The following is a 27,618-nucleotide window of genomic DNA, read 5'->3' as shown; positions in this document are numbered from 1 at the left end:
GAAGCCCAGAACTCCTCAGGTCAACCCTCAACCAGAGGTGACCATGACATTCACCTCACTGAAAGGTGGGGAAGGCCACCAGGTCAGTCAAACCGGAAGGTGTTCTTTGAAGAAACTCAGGTCTTGAAAGCTCTAGGATCTTCCCAGTGGTTTCCAAGCAGGCGGGAAGAAGGCAGTGGCTACCAGAAACTGAGCTCTACTCACCCCCCACTGAGTTGTGTCCATGAAATCAGAAGCCCTGGCAGAGCCAAGTTCATGGGCAAAATCCACACTTCAGATCCACACTGAGTCCTATAGCCCAGGTACAGACAGGTGCGTGGAAAAGCTCCCCGACAGGCCTGCAGCTGGCTCACTTCATGTTCCTCTCAATCCAGTCTTTGAAAGGCAGCACCTTGGTAAATGCTGTGGAGAGGCTATGACTACAAGATTTATCATAGCTCCAGCTGACCAGCCCCACCAGATGCCAGTATGGCTCAGGTGATGCCCGGCCGGGGAAGAACATAGCTGCAATGCCCCCGGTCTCCGCCGTGCAGATGTCCGAAGGGGCACTGGAGTCCTGGCTGGCACATAACATGTTGTGGGTGACACTCACGGGGATGCTGTGGTCTTCATGCTGCTCCTCACACAGCAGTGAGTCCACCACCCTGACCACCCCAGAGCGCAGCGTGTCGTTCTTGAAGCCAGGGCTCCTCACATCTGCCAAGATGTTCCAGCCAGCCACAGTGAGGTGGGACTCCTGGAAGGAGATGCTGAGGTCCCTAGTGGCAGCGAGGCAGATGGGCTGGACACGGGTGCTGATGCGGGCCTTGTCCAGGAGCTTCAAGATGGCGATGTCAGCGTCCAGCAGTATGGGGTCGTAGTTGGGATGCAGAATGATGGCAGAAATCTATCAATACAAGGAATGGATAGCAATGGTGAGCATCCAGCTCCATGGTGAACAAGGACAGTCAAGTTTGGGGGCAAAATTATTGGGAGAAATTGTTCAAAAACCAGGTACCATTATTTGACATTCTTTGCTCAAGAAATCTTAAAAAGTAATTGCTCTGTTTCCAGGACTGCAAACTGAAATGACTACTGGAGTCTGTTAGATGACATTAAATAAGTGGAGTATTCAGGTGAAGCTACAGAGAACAGGAGCACACACACACCCTATCTAAAGTGGACAGAAAGCTGGGTGCAGCGACCTGTGATCCCAGTGACTCAGGAGGCTGAGGCAGGAGGATTGCAAATTCAAGGTCAGCCTCAGCCATTTAGCAAGACCTGTCCCAAAATAAAAAATAAAAAGGACTGAGAATTTATTTTTGTGGTAAAATATCACTGGATTCAATCTCCAGTATGTATAAATGAATAATAAATTAAAAATAAATAAAATAAATGGGCAGAGGCCACTTCATTCCAGCTGATCGCTGCCGTACAGAAATGGACCAGCATTCTACATTTGCCAGAGCATGGACTCCAGATCTTTAACTGAAACATCTTAATTTTTTAATGGTGGTAAGTAACTAATGAAGAAAATATACATCAGCATCATCATGTTCTGTTACTGGAACTGTGTTTGAGCACATTTTCGTGAGAAACTCATGTCACACTCATCATGATATATGGGTCTCTCTCCCACTAGCCTGGACTCTTCAGAGTGGAAACCATACTTTGTTCTTTTTTGTATCTAGTTTCAGTGAAGGGCAAACTGTTGTATCCCCCAAATAGATGGATGGACAGATAGAAGGATAGGACGAGAGATGGATGGATGGGTGGACAGATGGGTAGGTGGATAGATGGATGGATGAATGGACAGATAGATGGGTGAATAGAAGGCAGGGAGAGACGCAGGAAAGAGAAAAGCATTCTGTAAATTGATGAGGAATGTCTTGGATAGGATTTGTCTATGTCCTCAAAGCCTACCAGGTAGTGCCCAAATGCATTGGGTGATTAACTCTCTTTTATCCTCGAACTATTTGTTAATCTACTTTGAACTTGACTCTGTGCTAGGCTGTGAGGGTCTCGTGACATAGAATGTTTATGGAAAAGATGGTTTTAGGCCAAGCAGGTATTAAACTAATAATTTCACTAACTTTTAATTTATTATGAGCTACTAGACAAATTATATGTGTATTTTACTTGGAAGTAATTGAATTCTTTTTTTAAATATTTATTTTCTAGTTGTAATTGGACACAATACCTTTATTTTATTTATTTATTTTTATGTGGCGCTGAGGATTGAACTCAGAGCCTCGCACGTGGTAGGTGAGCCCTCTACTGCTGAGCCACATCCCCAGCCCAGTAATTGACTTTTGATAACCATGATGATAGATGGAGCTTGTCTCTTACTTTTAAAAGAAGCAAAGTGGGGAAGGACAGGATGGCCTTTCTAAATGCCCCTGGTATGTGCCAGGCCCGGGACTGGTACTGACATGCTAAGTTGACAGGGCTGACATGGTCCTGCTCTCCTGTGCTTAGAACTGGTTGAGCCAAAGCCCTGGTTTCCAAGTTGAGCCCTCCTCTCTCACCCGTAAGCTTTGGATGGTCTTCTCATTCTGGTCATCATCCCAGTAAAACTTCCCCAAGACGATTTTGAGATCTGCTGTCTTGATGACGGTGACCTTCCCCAGGTCAGTAACCCAGTGGGTGGCCACCACCACGGTGCGCTCGTTCACCAGGGCGCCGCTGCAGACCAGAAACCATGCGCCCTTGTGCAGGCCCCCATCGTGCACCCCACTGGTCTTCCTGTAGACGGCTGCTTACCATGGCCAGCATGTCCCTTGGGTCTTCAGAGAAGTGACATTCTCAATTTTCCCACAGACTATGGAGAAAGCACCAGTTCAGTAATACCAACTTAGATATTTCCATCCAAAGGGGAATGCATCTCTCTGCCAGGAGAGCACCAACTGGAAAGGTGGTCCCATGGGTCCAATGACCACTAAGCCATCTCACCTGGATTTCTTTTCCCTTTAAATATTGATCTAAACACAGTTGGTTATAAAGTCGAAGGTTAAAATTGGAGGTTTTATAGTAAAATGAAACGCAGATTATGATCCCAGGCACTTACTATCAATAGGACTTGGGTCAAGTGACTTAATCTTTTAGAGTCTCAGTTTCCTCACCTGTAAAATGGATAGAGCAATAATAATAGTCTCATAGGGTTCCAGAAGACTGAATGAGATGATGTATACAGACCCTCAAAAATTTCATGACCGTCATGATAAATGTGACCACCATGATCTAAACCATGCTGTTCTCCTTTCACAAGGGGAGAATGGAAAAAGGAGCTGGGTCTTGTTCTAGACACTTCCATATATTATCTCAGTAATCACCATCTTAACAGAGGAGGTAATTAATATTTTATTAATTAATAACAATTACCTAATTAAAATCACCGCAGGGTGGCTGTGAAATGGAGCTTAGGGTAGCCAAGATGACGTAACTAGAGGCTGCCTAGCACCTCTAACCCCCTCCCCACTTGCTGTTTAGTTCCTGCTCTCTTCCTTTTCTCCCAGTAAACATGATAGAGTTATCCACAGAAAGTATGCTCCTAGGAGTTCATGACTCCGCTTCTCCTGGGAAGTAAGTTCAAGCCAAAGGAAGACACTTCTAACCAAGGGGTTCCAGGTATCACCAAACTAGGGAAAGCCATGCAAGACCACTCCTTTGGACAATGGGACTCTCCCCAGACAACAAGTTGAATGGCTTTACACAGGCCGCTTTGGAAACTGAAAGATACCGTCACTCAAAGATGAGCCTTGACTCACTAGGGATGCAAGATGGGGCCTGCCCACTCCACTTCCCGGTCCTCAGACACGTCCTCTGGCTGCTGCCCAGGCAGCGGTAGAAGGGTGAGAGGCACTCATACTGGAGCTGGGTGTGCAGGTGCTGGTACCCAGCGGGCAGGTCTCCAAAGGGAAGGGCTGGCTTCTTGGTAGGGGCACCCTGCAGCTTCTCCTTGCTGAAGGCCGATGAATAGAGCTGGTGTAATGGCGTCTCCCTGGGTCAGAGCACATGGGGCCAGAGAAAGAGACTGTCACCCTGGTCCCTTTAGCACCCATGCCAGGTCCCATGTAGATATGTGGTTACAGCAGAAGAGGAAAATGTCCTGTCTCTGTCTCTATGTCTCTGTTCTTTCGCTTCCTTTCTCTTCTCTCTCTCTCTCTCTCATACACACACACACACACACATACAAACACACACACACACACAGTACCCTTCACCTCTACCACTGAGCAAATTCTCTTGTACGCCGCAATCTTTTCATTCCTCCATTTCCATTTCTGGCATGCTTCCAACTGCCTCGGATTTTAACCAAAGAGAACTACATCTGACATAATAGCTGCTATGCAAAGACACTACACAGGCACACACACAAATTTAATTGCGAAACTAAATAGAAAAGGGAGTTAATTTGAATGAGAGAATGCAGGCGTACTTTTTTTTCCCTCCAAACATTATCATAATGGGGCAATATTAGGAATTGACTTGAACTAAACTGTGTTGATACAGTAGCTTGATTTAGCAATTAGCAGATGTAATTAGTTCACCTCAGAGAATAGAAATTTCTCTCAGGGTACATTGATTGGGAGAAATATGAAGTGTTGTGTGTAAATGTGGAAAGGGATATTAAATGATCCCTGAAGGTGAAGGCCCCAGAGACCACTCTGGGGTTCTTGGGGGAGATATACACACATTGTTCTGCTTTGTGTTCATTTTATATTGGTGCCCACTGAGTGACAAGCTGAAATTCCTTTAGGAATCAATGTCTTCATTCCCATTTGATAAATGGAGAAGGGAAGCCCAGATAGGTAAGTGAGAGTGCTCACAGGCACACAGGAAAGGAAGATGGTTCATGAGACCACCGTGCTTAGCTGTCATGACTTCCATGTGGTGTCACAACCACATCAATTTGATATCACTGTAAGAAATTATTTCATGCATCTCTATAGAACTTGGATCAGAGCAAATATTCCACCTATATTGATTTCACTCAACAAATATTCCTATCATGGTTCTAACCAGGTCTGTAATTCTGGGAGCTTCTGCGCTTGCAAACAAGTTTATCTCTAGGCCACTGAAGGTTCACACTGCCTTTGGGGGCTCCCCAGGTGAGCCTGGCTGTTGGAGATAAGTAGAACCCCCACCCCCCACTTCAGCAGCCTGCCTTCCAGAAAGATACTGAAAAACCGAATTTCAGGTTTGCTTCTCATTTACATGAGACAGCAGGCACATTGCCACCTAACCTCCCATTAAAATTGTCTTAAAAACTGCGTTCTTTTTGAGAGGGGTTCCTCCTTGAGATGTCTCTTTGGGAAGAACAGGGGGATTCCACTTATTGGAGAGTCCAGCCCAGGGAATCACAGAGACCTGAAGACAGGGCTGAGTTTGAATTCCATTGCCACCATTTCAAAGGAAATGTCTTGCCTAAAAGGAAAAGACTTGAGAGAGAAAGAGGAAGGGTCAGATGCTGACGGGCATCCTCACCAAGGAACACTCCAGGGCGAGCCTGGTCACTCGAACTCATTATTACTAACCCTGACAATAGCTGCCTTTAACAGGTGCTTGTATGTGCAAGGTGCTTTGCTAAGTGTTAGTCTAGTGCATAAGGGAGCAGACCCTGGAGCCAGATGCTGAGTTTATGTCCTGGTTTTGCCACTTCTAGCAGTGTGACCTGGGGCAAGTTACTTTACTTCTCTGAGCCTCAGTTTACCCATATATAATAAAACGGTAATAAAAATCTGTAATAAAAAGAATAATGCCTTCCTCAGAGGCTATAGTGAGAATTAAATGAGACTAGACATGTGAAGTACTCAGAAGAGCAGCTGTACACAGAAAACATGCAATAAGTGTTAGCTATTCATGTTGGATTTAATCCTTACAACAATTCCCAGAGACTGCTATGATTATTCCTGCATTTCAAGAGAAGAAAAACAATAAAAGGCTCAGCAAGCTTAGGAACTTTCCTAGGCATACATAGAACTAAAGAGGGGCAGAACCAGCTCAGGAACCCTTGACTGTCAGTCACTCCAATGTTTTCATTCAGTAAATATTTATTGAGTGTCTTCCACATGGCAGGCACTGTCTCAGGCACTAGAACAAAGCAGACAATGCTCCTGTACTTGTAACTTCTGTATTTGGAATGGGGAGACAGAAATTGAACACGTAAACCAAGACAACCAGTAGAGCGGGAGCTGAGATGAACATGGCCAGAGAACACCAGGTAAAGGAGTCGGAGGGCAGCCGGGGGTGGTAAACTTGATAGTTTTAAAAGGGAAGCCAAGGGAGGCCTCTCTGTCAGGTAAAAACTGAGCAGAGAACTGAAAGAAGGGAGGCAGCGAGCCTCGATGGGATCCTGTGGAAGAAGTTTCCAGACCAAAAGAGGCACAAGAATAAAGTTGTACAGCAGAACTGTGCTTGGAGAGACAGCGAGAGGAAGCCTTCCTTATTGGAGCAGACACAGTGAAAAAGAGGTGAATAGAACTGGGCCTACTGCCCCTGCACCCCAAGGTGGTCTTCAGAGCTCACATCCCTGATGGCGACTGGCCATGCATCTCTAGTTTCTGGACTCCACCATCTCCTCTCTCCACTACAAGAACCTCTGACTGCCAGCTGGGGTATAGGAAGGTGTTCTTCCTGATGCCAGCACCTAGAAGCTGCCACAATCCATACATAGTAATTTAGGGAAGACTCAAGTACGACAACCCAGTTCCTCAAAGACCATCTGAGTGTCTTGCTTCTCACCAATCATCTACTTTCCCACGATCCAATAAAATTTGCCCATCTTCCAACCTTTGCTACCTCTTGGCCAAAGGCAGATGGCTAATGAGCTTCCATGGAACAAGCCCTATTCTTTCATTACCATTTAGCACTAAATGTCCCTAAGAAACCCCAACACAAAGTAGAGAAAAGGAATAGGAGAGGAAATCTCCATTACCCTTCCTGACAGAGTCTCACCTTGACTGGACCTGCATTGGAAGAACTCTCCTTCTCACCAGGTCTGAGACCTTTGGCTCTCGGCAGGCTGGGAAAAAAAAAAAAAAACAGACAGGGTCACATCATCTGTTTTCAGACTCACTGTTCACATGGCTCAGTTCAGATTTATCCCTAACCCCCTTTCTGGATACCACGTGCTCATTCCCCAGACTCAGAAGCAAGACATGTCAGCCAAGCTCGAACAGTTCGTTTAGCAAAAAAGCATGCTGCCTTTCTCCTAAATTGACAGCTTTCTCTGAAGAACTCTGATGCCTCTGAAAAACTCCTCCACCTAGGTGATTTGGGGCCTTGACGATTAAAAGATAGGACTATCTGCTTATGCGTCTAGCATTAGCACACTTGATCAGAATGGAATAAAATTCAAATGGAGTCCTAATATATTGCCCATACTGGGAATGAGAAGATTCTCATTTAAAACCAGGCAGCAATGTCAATCATAGATAAGTCTTGTGTAATTGATTTTTTCCAAGTCCTTTCTCTGCTATTAAGGACCCCAAAAAATCTCTAGGAGACAACTCAAAGCTCAGTTTAATTTTTCTGTAGTCTCCTTTTTTTTCCACAAGTGAAAAGGAGTCCTTCCTGTCTCACTTTCCCAATCAAGAGCAGCCAACATTTGTCTAATTAGTGACTTAGAGTACTTTAGTTGTATTAATTTGTAAGAGTTGACAAAAATCTTCAAGGACGCTGTTCCATACTTAATGAAATAAAACATCAGAAATCTATGCTGGTGGGGGTGAAAGTCGTTTCTGGCTAAAGTCTAAAGTGATTTATTCCTTTCACAAATCATTCCCTTTCATTCCTTTTCCCATGATTCAGGTTGTTGACAAACACCCAGAAGGGAAAGTAGAGGACTGAGGCAATTATCTGGATAATCTAGGACAAGAACCCACTTTTCTTCCCAGTAAACAGCCAGATCATTGTGACTGTCCCCCAAAACAGAGGTGCCGCTAACCAGAAGCAGCTAGAAACTATGCACCCCCACTGCAACAGAAATGGTTCCAACCGCTCTCTATAACATTTCATTACTCTGCCTCCAACTTACATTTTGCAGTATACTGCCTGGGTTGCCTTTCTTTGCATTTACCAATGCCTGGTAAGTTACACCTCTGTAATTTCCTTCTGTCTTCCATCTGAAATGTCATCCCGACTCCCCTTCACATCCTCAAATCCTCCCCAGCCTTCCAGACAGGTCCCAATTCTACCTGCTTCATGCAATTATCTCTCTTTCAAGAAACTCCCTCTCTCCTTTTCCTGAACTATCCGTTTAGTTCCTACAGCTGTCTGTTGAGTGTTCAAAGATCTACTATGTTAGTCTTGAAACATCTTAATGGGTCTCACTTCTCCCAACATAGGCAGCCAGGGAAGATGAGTCCATTCAGTTTTGACCTTGGATCTGCATATATAAACCTCAGCCCTATTGTTTTTCCTGAACTGTTCTGATAACTATATCACTCTCCTCCATCACCTCAAGATGCTGTGATTACAGTAAGCATGTCCTCCCTAAGTCTAGAAAAAAAGAAGCAAATATTTTTAGGGATGGTTTCCAATCTAAGAGATAATGTGGTTCGGGAGAAAACTTAAGAGAGGAAGGGACCCCCCACACTCCAACACACACATAGGGGCTTAAAAGAATGTATTACAGCTATCAAAAAGCACAGTAGCTCCATCTACCCCTATAGCATCCTGACATACCCATAAGTTACCTTTTATGCAGATGGGCTGTTTCCCTGACCACTCTCCATTCTGTTGGCAAGTTCTCTTCTCATTGCCACTAAGAACATAGGAGTTATTACAAAAGAATGACACCACAGTGCCGATTTTTACAGATCGCCCATTGAGCAGTCCAGGACCTCCTGTTATTTTCTTGTACCCATTGACTGGTCCCCCAAGATCTGAGCAGTTTCTTTCTTCAAGGACTAAAAGTGAAAAACAAGAGAAAAGAAGAACTGTTAAAAGTCTGAGTCATTTAACTTTAGAATAGAATCTTTTCATTATTTCATTGAATTAAAAATACAGTGATATCAAGCCTGCTAACAGTGTGCGCAAAAGAATTACCAAGAGAAATCTCATAATAGCAAATGCATGTATTAGACACGTCTTTCCTTGTTTTAATGATTTATTCTCAGATGGAGAAATATTTCATTCTAAATGTAAACAACTTTGACACAAATCTGACTCTTACATGATATCATTCTTTTTTTTTCAAATTATAGGAGCTGGGCAAGACTGGACAAGAAAAATATTTCACCTAGATTTTATGATCAGGATACAGGCATTATTAGTTTTCAATGTTGTATTATCTCCCTCATTTCCTATTGCTTGAGCAATTAAATTAGACTGTTCAGTTTCCTATTTATGTTGTATACAAAAAAGTAGAACTGCTTAACAACAAGAATACATACATGAAATAAATTTAAATCTTATATTTCATATCAAGAAAAAAAGTGTTTCAAGTTTTAGTTAAAACTACTAGAGGACAATATCATTGCAAAAATATTACAAATTCCCCCTGATGCCCAAATTTTACTTTTTATCTGTATACTTAACATTCTTAATATTCTTAATGACTTAAAGTAAAAATGGCATCCCCAGCCATTCTGAGCACTGAACAGGATTTTAGATTTAATCTTAAAAAATTCTGTTAAATAGGTAACATATTTTTCTCATACAGATTATGGCACAATACTGAATATGACCTGTCAAAGGAAAGAGAATGAGTCTTCCAAAGAATTCAACTGAATTTGGGCACTAATCTATCAGTTTCCCTGGTTTCTTTTTAATCATTTCTTCTAAGACACAGGCTCATTCCTATAAAACAGTTCTTGGGTAATGCAGTTATGCATTTGACGTACTTTTCTTCCCATAACTGTCCCAATTATCTTCCAAGCAACTTAACTTGCTTGCCTCCAGGCAAGAAAAGAATCTTCTTTCAAATAGCGCTTTTAAAACATTCAAGAATTAAAAATAAACAACATTACCGGGTGCAACTTGGCAAGATTGCTGCAATTAGCCAACTGACTGGTTTGTCTCCTCTAGGATTATCCATAACCCATGTGGCAGATGATCAATAACACTCTGTGTGCTTTGGGGGATTATGTAATATGAGTGATTTCCCTGGTGGGTGAATCCAAAACTCTTATTTTTAAGTGTTAAAAAAGGGACCTCACTGAGCAAGACTGTTTAAAATACTAAAATGGTATAAAGAGGGCAATGTGGCTTTTTTATGCTTCAAGTGGTCTCAGAAAACCCTAGTACTTGTATTTTCAGGAATACCTCTCTGATGGGAGGGGGAGGGAGAGGAAGCAGTACATGTCACCTCCATGATGGCGCCAGCTTCTTTTAGGAGATGCGTTCAGTCTGAACATATATCCCAGAGGGTGACCACTGGAGCTCAGAGACCACAATAAAAAACGTAGTGTATCCTGCCTGTATGTTTAAAATAATGTAACTAGTTGCCAACATAAAACTTGGGAGAATTCATACAAAAATAGGTCTCACTGGGTTCTCACACAATTTGGATCTTCAGTCTCCCAGCCTGCCTCCCCCAGAGCGACAATCACCTGGAGCTGAGAAATGGCTCTCTGCTCACCTGGGAGCTGCATTCTTTACCAGGCTGCCTGGCTCTGGCAAGTGTTTGAATCTGTGGCCAGTTGCCTATTGAGAGGCTATGATTTATGCAGTTCAAGCGTAGGTCCTCGTTTGTTTTGAGCTTTACTACAGCTCGTGGTCAAAAAAGATTGGGTGATATTTAAGGCCATTCCTGGAATACTGGGAGAAAATGAATGAGACTACAGCTACATCAGCCTCAGCAAAAGATAAATCTTTTCTACTGATGGTTTTGATAGGTGAGCCTGAGAGTGGGGTTGTCTTCCCCTTGAAAGGAAGCTCTTCCATGGTTTGCTAGTCTCTCATGCCCTGGGCTGCCACAGCAGGGTTCTCATAAAACACACACACACACACACACACACACACACACACACACACACACACACACAAACACACACACACACACAGTATTTAATGTGGGCTTAAATACTAGGAATTTGGGAAAGTTCTTGAGCCCTTGGAGATAAAGATTTAGGACAATCCAGGTCCTTTGTTTCTCTTTCTCAGGAGGCTATAAAAGAAGACTTAAAGAGAAATTAACTTGGAATATACAAATACCTCTGTTCAAGGGTAAAGGATGCCACTAAACATCTGCTATTCTTAAATGCAAACAATTTTATAACTTGACATTTTTGAAATCAGGTAATAAGTGTAGTTTTCACATGGAAATTTCTGTAAAACTTAAATTCAATATCTTAGAATGGAGAACTATGACAACTATTATTTGGTTTTAAGTTATTGCTTGTGGAATGTCATCATTAGGATAGAGCAAGTAATGCTTCTATGTTAGGATCCAATGGAGTGTTCAGGGGACTGAATGCTTGTTTCCCCCTCAAATTCATATGTCAAAATCCTAATCCCCGATATCATGGTATTAGGGAGAGGGAGTCTTTGGGAAGTGATCAGGTGGTGAAAATTGAGCCCTGGTGTGTGAGATTTTTGCCCTTATTGAAGGCAACTCAGAGAGTTCTCTCTCCCTCCTCCTCCATGTGAGGATACAGCAAGAAGACAGCCCTCTATGAACCAGAAAGCAGCCTTCACCAGACAGTGAATCTTCCAGCGCCTTGATCTTGGACTTCCCAGCCTCCAGAACTGTGAGAAATAAATGTTTGTTGTTTAAATCACTCAGTCTATGGTATTGACTTGTAGCAGCCCCAACTGACAAAGACAGAAGGCAAGACTACGGCTGAAAATCAAGGGAAATATAGACAACAGAATCAGATTTATAAAGGGTCCAGCAAAGTGGTCATCTGACACTACTTAAGAATATACTTTGTATACAACCAGGGATATGAAAAATGGTGCTCTATATGTGTAATAAGAATGGTAATGCATTCCGCTGTCATATATAAATTAAAAAATGAATTAAAAATGTAAAAAATAAATAACTCCGCTGATACATTCCAGAAATAAAAGACAAGATTGAGAACTTCAGTAGAAAACCAGGAATGCTGAAAAAAAAATAACCTAAGAAAAAATCAAAAACTGAAAAATTTAGTAACAGAACTCAGTGGATGGATTTAACAGCAAACTAAATAGAACTGAAAGATAGCTTATAAGAAAACTTTCAGAATGAAGTTGAAAGAGACAAGAAGGTGAAAATGTACTCAAAAATCTAAGAGGTTCATAGGACACAGTGAGAAGGTAAAGAAATACATAATTAACATTCCAGGAAAGGAGTCAGGGGGAAAGGGAGGTGGGGGGAGAGGGAGGTGGGGGGAGAGGGAGGTGGGGGGAGAGGGAGGGAGGGAGAGCAGGAGGGAGGAAGAAGAAAAAGAAGAAGAGGAGGAGGAAGAGAAGGAGAAGAAGGAGAAGAGGAAGAAGATGATGGAGGAGGAGGAAGAGAGATGACAATGGTCAGAAACAATGTGCTAGGAGATAATAGATGAAAACTTTCCTGTATTCATGGAAGAATTTGTCCTACAGATTCATAAAGCCCCAAACCAGACAAAAATGAAAAAATAGATACATGGGAATGTTTTAAAGCAACCAAAGTGGAGACAGACCAAGGGATTTGAAAACCATACTTTCCGATATTTGAAGTCATTGCTGGGCATGATGGCACACACGTGTAATCCCAGAGACTCAGAAGGCTGAGGCAGGAGGATCATTGGCTCAGCAACTTAGTGAGGCCCAAACTAACTTAGCAAGACCCTGTCTCAAAATTTTTAAAAAGGGAAGAGGGGGGGTGGCTAGCAATGTAGCTCAGTGGTAAAGCACCTCTAGGTTAAATCTCTAGTCCCCAAAAAAGTGAAAATTAAAATAAAATAACAATTGTAGTCATTATCTTTACTGATTTTGCTTCTTTATACTTTTATCAAGTTTTACAATCATAAAGTAAAATCATAAAAGTTTGTTTTTTATTATTTTTGTTGTTGTTTCTGTATTTATTATTTTTTAAATATTTTATTTTTTAGTTTTAGTTGGACAAAATACCTTTATTTTATTTATTTATTTATTTATTTATTTATTTATTTATTTATTTTTAGGTGATGTGGAGGATCGAACCCAGGGCCTCACACATACTAGGCAAGCACTCTACCACTGAGCCACAACCCAAGCCCCGGTTATTATTGTTTTAAAAAATCAAACAAAATATTTTTGAGTGCTGTCCATTAAACATCTAAATCTAGCATACAGTGTTTTATGCCTTGTTTTTTGGTAAAACTGTCTCTCAGTCCATGCAAATCTCTTTAATATTTTGTGTAATCACATTATACAATTTCGCATGAAATCTCTTAAATAAGTCTTGTAACTAGATTCTGGTAGAAAAAATACTGGCCTCTAAGATCAGATAGATATGAGTTCATCTGGTTCCCCAAAGTCTACAACAGCAGGCACTTAATAAATATTTGTTAGGGGTAGAAGGAACAAAGTGTGAAAGTTTTTCAATCTTGTACTTAAGAAACTAAGAGCTGGGAACCATTTAACCTCCCCAACCATTGATTTCTTTACTATAAAATAAAATAATAACACTTACCTGGCTGGGCTGGTTTTGAGGAGTCACAGAAATAACACAAAGTTTCTTTTTCCCTCATTTGCCTTTGTTTACAAAGCACTCAATGTCTTTAAAAGCCAGTTCCCCAAATTTAATACACCTTAAAGAGCACTCCAGAGAGAAATCTTAATAGCTCATTATTAGACCTATTCAAGCACAACACAGCCTTCCGCTCTATTTCCTGGGCTTTTGGTAATATTTACCCGTGATGAACTTCCAAAACTGTGTTGATTCAGACTTCTGGGTACCAACCAGGGTGTCTGTTCATTTATTTTGTTTAATCTTACACAATAAAGCCTTAAAATTATGTTCCTATATCAAACAACCCGCGAGGGTTATTTTTTCTCTTTCATTTTCTGTACTTTCCAAAGCTTGCATACTCCCTTGTGATGTTTTTTTGAAGAGAATTCTAAAACTTTCTCCATCCTTCCTTCTCTCTCCCAGTTGACATCTACCTGGTGGGTACATAGACTATCTGCATCTCATCAGAGCTCCTCCCTGCGGTTAGGTTTCAAAATGATTTTTTCCCCCTATGTGTTCTCTTTTTAGAAACCTTTGTCTCTCCCCATTGAACAGATTCATGATTCTTTCTGTTTGATTTTTCAAGGACTTTAGGTTTCATTTCTCCTCAGTGGGATGGATATTTTCAGGCAAAGCCAATTGAGAATTTAAAATATCTGCATCCCTGGCCCTGAAGGAGCACCAAACTCCTGCTTTGTGAAATAAAAGATTGCATGATTAGTAATAAATAGCACATTGCCCTGTTACTTTTGGAACTCAGCCTGGGGACATTAACACACTAAGTTTAGCATGCCCCCACATGCCACTGCATGAACAACAGCAGTCATCAGAGGTACATTACTCTGGGGTCTTGTTTCAAATAAGCATTTCAAGAAAGTGTTCTCTCTCCCTCTTTTCTTTCCCAGGGCCACGGAATGAGGAAGTTCTCTGAGTTCACTTCCCACGTGATTTCACACGTGACTGCTACGTGAAGGTTTTGTGATGGCTCTTGTCATGACCATTACTGGTGTCCCAGCCAAGTCCCCTCATACTCACAAGTCACCCATCCCTCACCTTCGACATGTGATAGCTGGGGCCTACAGCCTTCAGAGGGTGTCCTTGGGCATGGCCATCTGCTTATCCAGATGGGGGGGACTAAAAAAATACCTAGAGTTCTGTCCTCCTCCCAGGCCCACCCCAGGCTCACCTGTAGCCAATATGTGGAAATAGAAGAACCTAATCCCTGTTCTTTGAGGTTTGATTTACATTCCCAGAACCCCCACGGGGGATGGGCTGTGTAGAAGATTACTTGAAAATATTCTTGCTTGATGTCTTCCTCTTTCTTATCTTGACTCTTCCACTCCTTGCTGGTTAATCACAGGAGTAATCCCTTTAGTGAATCACCTGGGCCCATAGGCTTGACTCAGGTTATGTTTGAGGGAGAAACTAACCCAATACCTCTCTGTTAATTTCTTAGCTGGGCATCAGGGCCTCTCAGGTTTCTTCTCCATGGCACAGGTGTCTGTGATGAGGCCCCAGAGAGGCAGTGGGCTCAGCCCCAATATGGAGCCTACATGCCTTTCAGCATTCCTGGGTGGTGACGAAGCCTTAAGAAGGCTGTTGGGCCAGGCAGCTACAGGCTGGTCCTTAAGACAGCCCCCAGCTTCCATGCTTCCTCCTGGGCTCCAGCCCAGCCCCACAGCAGCCAATCTGCTGTACCTGAAGAGAATAGTTGATCTGAGGCAATGAGATTCCTCAGACCAAACAGTGCAGATCAGAATCTACCATCAGAGGAGTCTCCTTGAGGATTTGGCATGGTCCATGTTCAAGACTCTTTTCACAATCCTGGGGTACCAAAGACGATTCAACAATAATTGAAATTGAATCTCTCATGAGTCCCTGAATTATGGGGCTTAGAGTTGGATTTAAGATGATTTAAAGCAAATAAAATGTTATCTTTTTCTCCCCTGAATGGAACAGTGAGAGGCAATACCTGTTACAAAGGCACCAAGTGAGAAGGCTAGGTCCAGAGGTCGGTGAGCAGGGGACATGGCGATGGAGACCTCAGAAGGCCTGTCAGATCAACATGCAGATGTCTTCAGAAAAAGTGGTTCTTCAGGGCACACTAATAATTTAGCTTTTCTGTACCCTCTAGTCAGAAAAGTAATATTGAATGTGACAAAAGGAAGTCCACATTTTTCATCCCTAACCCAGGGAGTGGACCCACCTTCTGGCTGTGGAAAGACAATAGACCTCTTTTTCCATGATGTCTCTGTTCACCAGTATATTCCCATCCATAAAAGTGATACATTTTCCTAAATGAATCTAAAATCTTAATATGATACACTAGCCCCCCACCCGCAAGGCATATTTGTTTTCTCCTTTTACTTAGGTCTGCAAGCTGTAAGATCATATTTGGAGACAAGAGCTGTTTATAACCTCTTAGGAACTAAAGAATCCAGTTGCTGCTTTGCCTTTTGGAAGCCAACAGGTCCACCTTTCAGAGAAGGACTGGGGAGGTGCTGCTGCCTATTGATTTGACTGATCCCTTTGCCTTCACATGAAATGTTTAATGAGTACCTCCTCTATTCCCGACAGAACAGGACATGGGAAGAGGTTTTTCTTTATCTTGAACATAGGACTTTTTTATTTAAACCCAGAAATACAAGTGACATCAGTCCAGGATGATTACACTAAAGTACTTTAGATATCTCAGCCTTTCCTTGGCCTCCTGTAGGCAGTTATAGACAAAAATGGTTGGATACTTTCCTTCCAGCAACTTATTCCTCAGATCAGAATCTTACCAGACAATCTTTCTCAATCAGCCAGGTATGGTGGTGCACACCTGTAATCCCAGCAGCTCAGGAGGCTGAGGCAGGAGGATCACAAATTCAAAGTCAGCTTCAGCAACTTAGTGAGGCCCTAAGCAACTTAGTGAGACCTTGTCTTAAAATAAAAAGATAAAACAGGCTGGGGATGTGGCTCAGTGGTTGAGCACCCTGGGTTCAATCCCTGGTCCAAAAAAACAAATCTTAATCAAATAAATTCCTCATGGTTTAATTAGAATTTTAAGGAATGTTATTATAAGAAATCCAGTTTTATTTCCTCAGGCTGACTCAACTCACTCTGACACACACACACAAAAAAGAGAGAACCCACAGGGTGGGGGTGGGGAATGTACATAATGTTTTTCATTAGCATTAATTTATCCTTACTAGTGCCTTTCTTACCTGTGCTTCTAAAAGTACATCAGAAGATAGGACCCTAACCAAGGAATAAAATAAAGGTGATCACAGGGTCCTTAAATAAATTAAAATAGGGTAAGGGGGGTCTCAGCAAATACTAGTCAAGCATGAAATTTGACTGTGGCCTTGGTTGCAATGAAGATGTCCCTGGGTGTGATTGATTGAACTGTCTGAGCCTGCTGTGTGGTGTGACAGAAAACCACTTATCTATAGATAGGAAGCCAGGTGAAGTGGAACCAGGTTCTAATCTAGACGCTTCTGCTGAGATTAACCACGGGGGCCTTGTTGGAATTGGAGTTCCCAGTTTTTATCACATTTGTGTTCTCCCCGAGTCACTAGACAGAGATCACCCCTCAACCAGGGCACATGGTGAAGCTATGGCAGTGTGGCCAGTACATCAGGGCATAAAGCCAAAGATGAGACAATTAGAAGAGAGATGCTTCTTCGTGATGGAAGCAGCCATGCTCCAATTGCTGTCTAAAAGGGCTAAATGAGCATTCAAACAAATCTTTATTATTGGCTTCTCTCCAAACATCCCTGGTATCTCCACTCACTCCCTGACCCTAGAGAAGAGGTGTGTGTGTGTGTGTGTGTGTGTGTGTGTGTGTGTGTGTGTGGTGGGGGTGTACACAGATTATAAATAAGTTCCTGAGTCTAACACTGTTTTTTTAATCAGAAATGCAAATGATTCATATTTTGAGAAACCTTCAGATAAGGCTAACCCTTAACATTTATGTTATTCATCATTGATCAAAGATTTATCTAAAACTTTAGAGAAGCCACCAAATAGTGATTTAGCTGAATGTGATCACTTATCTTCTGGGAGAACATGACTAGATCCTGGGCTCCCCAACACCTGCCTAAGCATTATATCTGGACGTGTCTCCCAAGATGTTTCCAGAAGAGACCAGTGTTTGAATTGGTATAATGAGTACAGGGCTTACCCTCTCCAATGTGGGTAGGCAGCATGCAATCCACTGAGGGCCTGAATAGAACAAAGGAATGAGATGGAGGAAGGGAACATTGTGTTCTCTCTCTGCTTGGCTGGCTGAGCAGGATATCCACACTCGGTCCTCAGGACTCCTGACTCCCAGGCCTTCATGCCTGAACTGGAAACTACACCACTGACTCTCTACATTAGAGCCTTCAAATTACTAGCTCTCCTGTGTCTCGGTTATGGGGGTTCTCAGTCTCCATAATCAGGTGAGCCTATACATAGATGAATCTCCTATTGGTTCAACTTCTCTGGAGAACCAGGGCTAACAGAGCTCTCGAGGCTCTACTAAGTTAACTCTTCAAGAAATACACTTTCAGAGAGGTGTCTGAGGTTAAGTTCCCCCAGCAGTAGCATGTGAGACTAGGTTTTGAGTACAAGCAGTTTATCTTGGTGGCAATCCCAGGAAGGGCCAACATTGGACTAGGGAAAACAAAGACCATGAATTTCTTAAGTTATCAAGCAAGTTATCACTGGGGGGCAACTGAGAATCAGTGCCATTTAGCAACTCTGGGAAACAATGGGACATGCCTCATTGTTATCCCACTCAAGGAGCAAGATACCAGTTCTCACCTATGGAGCACCATCAATCCTTTGTTGAAGGATGATGGGATAAGTACTAACTCTACATGCCTCCAGGATGCCCATAGGCCAGAGGATCTTCCCAGATGGAGAAGGTCTCAGGCAGGGTTGAAGGAACATGAGGGCAGGAGCCGGTTGAGCTGGCATCCACTGGAATAGTGCGAGCATAAACAAGACCAGTCACTTTTTTTTTTTGTATGAGAAGGGGAATGATCTAGTTTTTAGAAATATCTAGTAACAAAGCATATTGATATTTCTGTAACTTACAAAAAAGAAATGTTCAGCGTTTCCCCAGTACTCACCCTTAGACACAGGAGAGTAAGGGAGAGGTCAGAATAAAATTAACAATCTTTGCAACTCTAAAGGGGCCTGTGTTTGCTTTCTTTCAATCTCTATTCCATCTGCTGGTCTTCTCTTTGGGATTGTCCTATTTCTGCTTCTAAATAATTTTAACCTAGTTATGATTGCTTATGTCCTCTTGGACTTTGGAAATGGTTTAGCAGCGATTTACGAAACTGTGAGTAAAAAGCATACATTTCTGTGGGCAAATTGTATGTTGATGAAATATTTATGTCAGCCTGATAACCAGCTGAGCAGAAAAAGTAAGTCAGGATCCTATTCTGCTTTTTTAGAAAGAGCTGAGTTCGGAGCTGTAAGATTATCTGAGAATTAGCTAGGGAAACAGGGCCAAAGTCAACAGAGCCCATCACCCCACGATGGAGCTGGTGGCAGGGGCTGGGGATGGAGGGACATTCACCTCTATTCTTAGCATACTCTTGGGATCTATTCATTCTCACTCATCACCCAAATCAAGGGAACCACTTGTGACAGAATTTTGGTTCTGTTTGGAAAAGGCATTAACTTTCTCATTGGGGCTTTGTCCTTTCTGGAAACCTGATTGAACGTGAGGCCAGTGCTCAGAGACAACCTTCAGATGGCCTTTTAACTCTTCCTCACTTTCTCCTGTTCAAATTATATTTGAGTTCAAATTGTATCTAGACAAAACCAAATACTTTTTACTCACAAGATGGTCTTCACCAACGAGGAATAATGACACCCACTGATGATGTCGTCTGCACTGAAATCTCTTTTCATCCCTTTCCAGCCAATGGCATTCTGCCTCTGTGATGCTTTCCAGCCCTTTGCCGGTGTGAATGAGACACTACCCATGTGAAATTATGCTTGGATTGCACACACTGCTATTTATTCATCCGGCAGCAATTTGGAGGCTGAGGCTTACAATTAGCTATTTGATCTTAATCAGGATTGTCTTGGGCCTCTGGTACACTGTGTCTTTTGATCACTACTTTTCCGGTGTTTGGATGGCCTATTTAATTGGATAGCTAACACTGCCTGTGCCTAAGAGATAGGTCAACTTTGACAACTTTTCAGAAAGCTCTAGTCATTTTATTCCTTGGTCCCAGTCAACCTGGCACATCCCTGTTTGACAGAGTGAATGGGTAGGATAGGTAACATACCTGAGTGTTAGAAACCTAGTGGTTCTCCACCTACTACATCTGCTTGGTAATAATAGTGATCCTGGGGTTTCTTCAAATCTCAGAAGGTTTCTGAGTCAGCTCCAGGATAGAGGGCAACTCTAAACTACCGGAAGAAATGTCCCTCTGTGGTAATCATAGTTAACGTTTTGAAATATAAGAAATGTTCACTATGGAAATGCTTGTGGCTCAGTGGTAGGGCGCTTGCCTGGCACGCGTGAGGCACTGGGTTCAATCTTCATCACCACATAAAAATAAATAAACAAATAAAAGCATTGGGTCCATCTACAACTGAAAAAAAAATGGCCTGAGCTACACAACTCTGTCTGTTTCAATTTGAGGTTCCTTGGCTGCTGGGCACATCCAAGTCCTCTGAGGAGATTCTTCTGAATGTCTGGCTTACAAGATGCACTCAGTAATCCTCACCACCCCTGTTGCCACCACCAAAGGCCTTCACTTCAGGAAGTTGTAGCCAGAAACTATGCAACATGTGACCCTTTCCTCTACTAAAAATGGGCTAAGATTAGGCTAGTTTTATGGCTTTGCCCAAAGGCAGAGAAAATATAGGCCATGCAGCTCTGCCATGTTTCCCCAGGGCCTGGTACAATTCATGGACACTCAGAAGTGTTTGGCTGGATGCATCTGTACAGTGGAGATGACAGAAGTACCTACCATGCAGGAAGTTGACAAACTGAGCAGGCAATGTCCCATGAAGCACGGAGCCTGGTCTATATTAGGAATGGAGAGAATAATGACTATTGCTGTTCTTTGTACATGGATACCAGCAAGAACATCCTGTTCTTAAAGAAGAGGAAGCTTTCATCTTCTAGAGCAAGAGAGAGAAGTAGTGAAGGATTCAGGAGGCAGGAGCCTTTAAGGAAAACTGAGGGATCCCTAGCCTCTGTCAAAGGGCTGGGGTTCATCTCAGGGCCAGTGATGACTGGAATGTGTTATGGTTTGGATGTGAGGTGTCCCCCAAAAGCTCAAGTGTGAGAGAAATTAAAGAAGGTTCAAAGGAGAGATGATTGGGTTGTGAGAGTCATAACCCAATCCATGAATTAATTACCTGATGGGATTAACTGGGCGGTGACTGAAGGCAGGTGGGGTGTGGCTGGAGGAGGTGGGGTATTTGGGACTTGGCTTTGGGGTATATATTTGTATTGACAAATGGTGATCTCTCTTCCCCCCCCCTACCGCCGCCTTTCTGGTCATCATGTGAGCTGCTTCCTTCCACCACACTCTTCCGCCATGTTATTCTGCCTCACCTCAAGCCTGTAGAAATGGAGCTGGCTGTCTATGGACCGAGACTTCTGAAATTGTGAGCCTCCAAATAAACTTCTTCTCTTCTACAATTGAGCTGGCTTGGTCTTACAGTCACAGTGGCAAAAAACAACTAAAGCAGGATGTTTGTTTCCATCAGAAGTTAATTATGCAATGCTCTCATCCTTCATCTGTAACTTGTGCCCTCTTCCCAGCCCGAGGTGGGCACACAGCCCCTCCCAGCTCTAATGGATTACCTCTTAACCTGGGACCCAAATAAAATCGGCCTCCTCCATTAAGCCGTGCCTCAGTGACCTCATCTGCTAAAGCAAAGCCAAGAAGGCCTTGACCAGGAGCAGCAGATGAACACAAAACTGAGTAGAATTATGGAGGCTCTGGCCCTTCCATGCTCCAGGGGGCTCCCTCCCATGCTCTGAGAGGCATGCAGGCTAGAGAACAGTTTACATGGCCTCTCCTGCCTTCTTGTTATTTGGGAGAAATGCTGCTATGCTAAAATACTCACTGACTAGCCAAATGCACCCTTGACAAGACAACCCCAAGCACCTTACCCTGCATGCAACAGCAATGCTTTGGTTAAGAGGCCACAGAGTCTCTGCAGCCCAGCAGAGTTCATAACTTAGATGTCACTTGGTCTGTGTAGACTTAGGAACAAGCATTGATCCAAAAAAAGAAAACTTTCCCTCTGAGCTACACACACACACACACACACACACACACACACACACACACCTTGACAATTGTTAAAGGGCAGCTTATACTGTGTTCAGTAATAGTTCTTATGTTTTGGATCTAAATCCAAATGGATGGTGTCCCTCTGAATATACCAAAAGGAGTTCAGAGGTTCATTGCCTTGTTAGGAAGAATGAGTGGGTGGGAGCCCCAGATACTGTGTACGAAGTCAGCAGTCTATCAGCTAATAGTCTTCCTGGGGTTCCTCCAGTCTCAAGGCTCTGGATCATTAAGTGCTTGTGAATAATAACTATGGATCCCTGAGACCATTCTCCATAGAATTACACTCATAACTCTTATACCCTCTTATGCCAGGTTATTCATTTCCTTTTTCTTCCCCATACCTCTAACAAAACTGATGCTCTAAAACCCAGGTCTCCAAAATAACCACAGGGACAGGCACACATCCCACCGTGTGTTAAATGATGCCTACCAAAACCCCATGAGAGAACAGAGGCTGGTCATATAACACAATGCTTTGGGTGACCTTCCTCGGAGTATCCAAATCCAGTTCCTTCATGACATTCTTGCATTTATCATGTCTGAAAATCCCCTCTCCAGGCTATCCTGGTGGCAAAGGCTCCCCAGTCATCACACTCAATGGGCATATTTTCCCCTGGGACCCAGGATTTCTTATGACAATAACACCAGCAACATCTACTTGTCCTTTTAAAACCAGGTCTTTCTTGCTTGTGGGCTGATGCAGTGGTAGCAATATTAAGGGTCCAGCAATGACTCGTGAAGGTCAACTCAAGAGGAAACTCAGAAAGTCTTTAGGGAATTTTCTTAAACCACTGGAGCAGGTGATGAATCCCTTGCTCTCCACTTTTTCATAATCATCACCTTGTAGAAACTAGTGTTGTTGCCATAATGCCTTATCTGGAGACTCCTCTGCTTTCTGCCAGAATTTCAAACAACTTTAAGACAGGGCCAGAAGCAGTCATAAGATTCACAGCTCTTATTCCTCAACTCTGCCTTTTGTGGGTCCCACAAACACCCTAAGAGGTATTTGGTATTATTTTGCTAAACTTTGTAAATGGGAAAATTGAGGCTCATGGAAGTTAAATGACTTGTTTAAGACCATATGGCTGGTCAATTTCAGATTCAGTGTCAATCCAAGATCTTTCTGACTACACATTCCAAGCACCATCTAGCAGAAGTCAGAGATGCACCTGTCTTCCAGATACTGAGGCTAAGAGAGGTCTTTGGACCTGAGACAAAGGCAGTTTTTCAATACCTTATTGGAAAAAATGTCAGAATCGTCTGCATTAATCCAGTGAGCACACAGCACCTTATTTACCTGTCAGTCGGGGAAGAGATGATTGCTACCCACTAGGGGTCTCCAAACAATCTCACTTGCATCAGTATTAATGTTTCCATGAAAATCTCAAAGTTCCCAAACACTTATTCCCATGAGAAATGCAGGGCACCTCTTTGAAGCACAAGGAGACAGTGTGCCTCTCATCCTGGGCTCCTTTCTTCTCAGTCCTTGGGACAGGCCAGTGGGAAACCTTCTGGGTCTGCAAACCCAAATGAATCCAGATTCACCATTTTCCCTTAATTGGTGGAGCCCGGTTTGTTTTGTTCAAAGGCGCGTCAGAGCCTGGAGTGTGAGCATTGTGCCCCCAAGATTTAGCCCGTTTCATCGTCCTTCATTAGGATGCACAGGGGAAAGCCCGGCCTCGTCAACTGGGCCAGAGGAACAAAGACAACATGGAAACTGGAGCAGGCGATGAATCCCTTGCTCTCCACTTTTTCAAAACAAGACTCTGACCATTTTCTTGAGGACTTATTTTGTCGTTGTGTTCCATACAAAGAAACAGGAAACTTCAGAGGAAAGAAGGGGTCTCAGTTTCTTACATGGTGGCCCAGGGAGGCTGGAGGTCACTGAGGGTGTTGGCAGGGGGTAAGTCTGGCCTCAAGGCTGAGGAAGGGCCACTCCCCTTGTCAGGGTTCTGAGGAGGTCACTTAAGAGCAGAGGAAAATTTTACCTCATTGGAAAACATTTTAGGGAAGCTGAGGTTGGGGGGTGGGGCCTTTCACACCCTCTTGACCAGTGGGACGAGGCCAAACCTTGCTGATTGTTTCTCTTTTAATCCACCACTTCCCAAAGTCTGAACAAGAACTCTTTCTCCTCAGACCAGTGGAACACCCTGAAAAACACACCCATTTCCATTTTGACAAGAGTAGACCTTTGTTTCTGAAATGCAGATGCCAATTCTTATTTCTAGGTCTGGTGCTTATAATGAATGGCTCATCTCGTAGATTGGTAAAACCTTTTCATGACCTTCTTGGCAATCATTCTCAAATCTTTAAATACATGTACCCCTACTCGTACATTGCTGATGGGACTGCAAATTGGTAAAACCACTCTGGAAAGCAGTATGGAGATTCTCAGAAACCTGGAATGGAACCACCATTCGACCCAGTTATACCACTCCTCAGCATATACCTAAAGGACTTAAAGGAAGCATACTATAATGGTGCAGCCACATCAATGTTTATAGCAGCTCAATTCACAATAGCCAAGCTATGGAACCAACCTAGGTGCCCTTCACCAGATGAATGGATAAAGAAAGTGTGGTTTATGTACACAATGAAATATTATTCAACCATAAAGAAGAATTAAATTATGGCATTTGCGGTAAATGAATTGAAAACTATCATGCTAAGTGAAATAAGCCAATCCCCAAAACCAAAGGCCAAAATGTTCACTCTGATATGCAGATGCTAACACACAATAAAACAGGGTGGGAAGAGAGAATAGAAGTTTATAGGATTAGACAAAGGGGAATGGAGGAAGGAAGAGGAAATGAGAATTGGAATGAAAGTAGAATGAATCAGACATAATTTTCCTATGTTCATATTCGAACACATGACCAGTGTAACTCCATATTATGTACAACCACAAGAATGGAAAATTGTACTTCATGTATGTATAATGTCAAATACATTCTATTATCAAGTATATCTAAAAAGAACAAATAAATAAATACATGTACCCTTTGAACCAACAGTTCAACATCTAGAAATTTATCTTACAAAAATTTTTTGTTCACATGTAGAGATATCCATTGCAGTTCTCATCATAAAAGCAAAAAAATTTTAAACAATATCAAATCCACCAATCCATCATAAGAATGTGATGAATATTTGATAGCGCATTCATGCATACAATGAATACTCAGGAATCGTTTCATGGACCCATCTGGAAAAAATATCCATGACATGGGTATTGAAAATGAGTTGAATGATTGTATGTATTCTTGAATGCACTTTGGTAAAATGGTCTCTTGACCTTGGCACCACTGGCTCTGGGCTAGATAACTGTGGTGGGGCTGTCTTGGTTCATGTAGGATGTTTAGCAGCATACTGGCCTCCACCTTTAAGAGGCCAGCATTGTCTCCTTTACCCCCACAATTATAACCACCAGCATTGATTAAGGCATTGCCAAGTGCCACCCAGGGGTGGAGATGAAGGGCAAAATCACCCCTGGCTCAGAACCACTGGCTTAAAATAAGGATATATGAAATCATAGGTTGGAGCAACATAGAAAGAAGTTCACAGTTTCTACCAGTGGTTTCCCTGGAAACCAGGATTGGTCAGGGAAAATAGTATTCTCTTTTTATTTCACACACCTCTGTATTATTTGACCTTTGGTTTCTTCTGCAAGGAAGTAGAAAACCTATTTTTATTGGACCCTACTTAAGGACATGCACATGTATAAAGTTAGTTTATATCAAGGACTTTCCTGAAAATAGAGAGACTGATGAGCCATATCAGGAAGGAAAGACCATTGAAATGACTTTATCATGGGACACAGTTGTCACCAGAGCTCACCACTCAATCACCTGGAGTCCTACCAAGCCACGCTGCAAGAGCCACCATGAGACATGATGAATTACATGGGAAATGTGCAATTCTCACTTCTGGTTTTGCATCTGATGAGGAATGGCATCTTGCATCCTCTGCTTTAAATCTTTCATATGCAAAAAGGAGCATCTAATTTTCCACAAAGACTTGAGTGCAGCATCTAGAAGTGGTTTCCTCTTATCAAATTTGATATCACATAAATCAAAGACAGAAATCTTGTGCATCCTGAGCTCGGTGCTCTTAAAACTAATTTTAAAAAATAATTGCCTAGACCAATTTGGGCATTTGAGAGTTTGGGGGAATCTGAGAGTGCTTGGGTTTCTTCTTCACTTTGGAAGAATTCCTTCTAGAGAGATTGTTCCAGTACATTAATATCCTCATGAGGAAAACAGAATTAATATTTTTTCTCTTTTCTGCTTTTCTAATTGACAGATTGCTCTGAAAAAAAAAATGACGAAAATCTGTTCAAAAATTATAAGGTAAACTGCCACAGCTAATTTTTGTGATGTTTCCCCCACGGAGTGCATTAAAACTCATGCCAAACTTCCTAACAGGAAAAAAATAAACCTGCATCTTATAAAAAATAATAAACATTCAGACCCCCATAAGGATGCTAGCAAATGACATATCAGATTTCCACTGTGAATATCTTCACCCAGCTGTAACTGCGCCGTGCTGAGGAATTATGGTTTTTGAACTATATATATATAAACTGGCAGGGGAGAATTCTCTTGCCCATCTATGCTGGTGTTTTAAAGTGATTTCAGATACTGTATGAATCAAGTTACAAATCAGTACAAAATGCCTTATTTTACATTCATTTTTCATGATGTTTATTTTTTCTTGGTGGAATAATCATGCTGAGAAATCCATATTTGATTCACACGCTATCCAGGCACATTTTAGTCATAACTTTGGGAAGAATTAAAACAGCTTCTTAAAGGCATCTGGTCTTATTTGGTGATGTTTCACTTCTTTGTAATTTTACCTGTTTATCAAAGCCCTCATATTGTGCAGTCAGTTTCTTGAATTCATTAAGCATTCCCTTTAAGCTACTCTAGCTGCCACCATGTCCCTTTGAATCTAAAGGGTCAAGGTCCAGCACTGCCATGAGAAGAATCACACCACATACAATTTCTTGATGTAAAGAGAAAGCCTTGGTTCCTTGATTTGCCTGCACACAACACAGCAGCCTCAAATGAGGCGGGGACCACGGAGCATCATTTTCTAAGCCTCTCCCAGAGTCCCACTCAAACCCACCGTGCCACTCCAGAGCAAGGGATGCTTTCAGCAGAACTCAGTGGCATAGTCAGGGACCCCTCCCCATTCTGCAATATTGTCTGCACCTGCTACTTTCAGAGAACTGCTCACAGGCATGAGAACCACATTATCCACCTGCACAGAAAGCCAGCGGGCCCAGTTCATGTCCCCTAGTTCCCCATGAAATTTAGTCAATGACTCACTGTTGTGTGGACAGGACAGCCCAGTCCCCTAGCCTGCACTTCCTTTATATTCCAGGTCTCACTACCACTCAACACTGGGACTGGGATTTCACCTGAAACCTGACACTTACTTAGCTTCATTCCCTTCCTGATTGCTTGTCCCCTCCCTTATGAGCTTCTCTAGGGAGCTTGACCTTGAAACCTCACTTGTACACTCATTCTCATCTCAGGATCTGCTTGGAGGAACCCTGCCCAGGGTAGAAACTGTACTCCTTCAGCTCTTCCCCAAATTTTGACTTTTCTTGTTCTGCACCTCTCATCCCAGGGTGATGGTTTCAGTGCATGACACCAATTTTGGGTCTCAAACTTCTATTAGCACACAGGACACACACACGGT

General features: G+C 42.6%; 1 pseudogene; it reads right to left on the bottom strand.

Moving 5' to 3' along the window:
• Positions 1-349: 349 nt before the first annotated feature.
• The window catches only part of LOC143640719 (inactive serine protease PAMR1-like), a 73,778-nt pseudogene continuing 46,509 nt past the window's right edge, over positions 350-27,618 (bottom strand).

The sequence above is a fragment of the Callospermophilus lateralis genome, unplaced genomic scaffold (assembly GCF_048772815.1).
Source record: "Callospermophilus lateralis isolate mCalLat2 unplaced genomic scaffold, mCalLat2.hap1 Scaffold_592, whole genome shotgun sequence".
Taxonomy (NCBI): Eukaryota; Metazoa; Chordata; class Mammalia; order Rodentia; family Sciuridae; genus Callospermophilus; species Callospermophilus lateralis.
The sequence above is the reverse complement of the archived record's forward strand: the minus strand, read 5'-3'. Positions and strand labels throughout refer to the sequence as shown.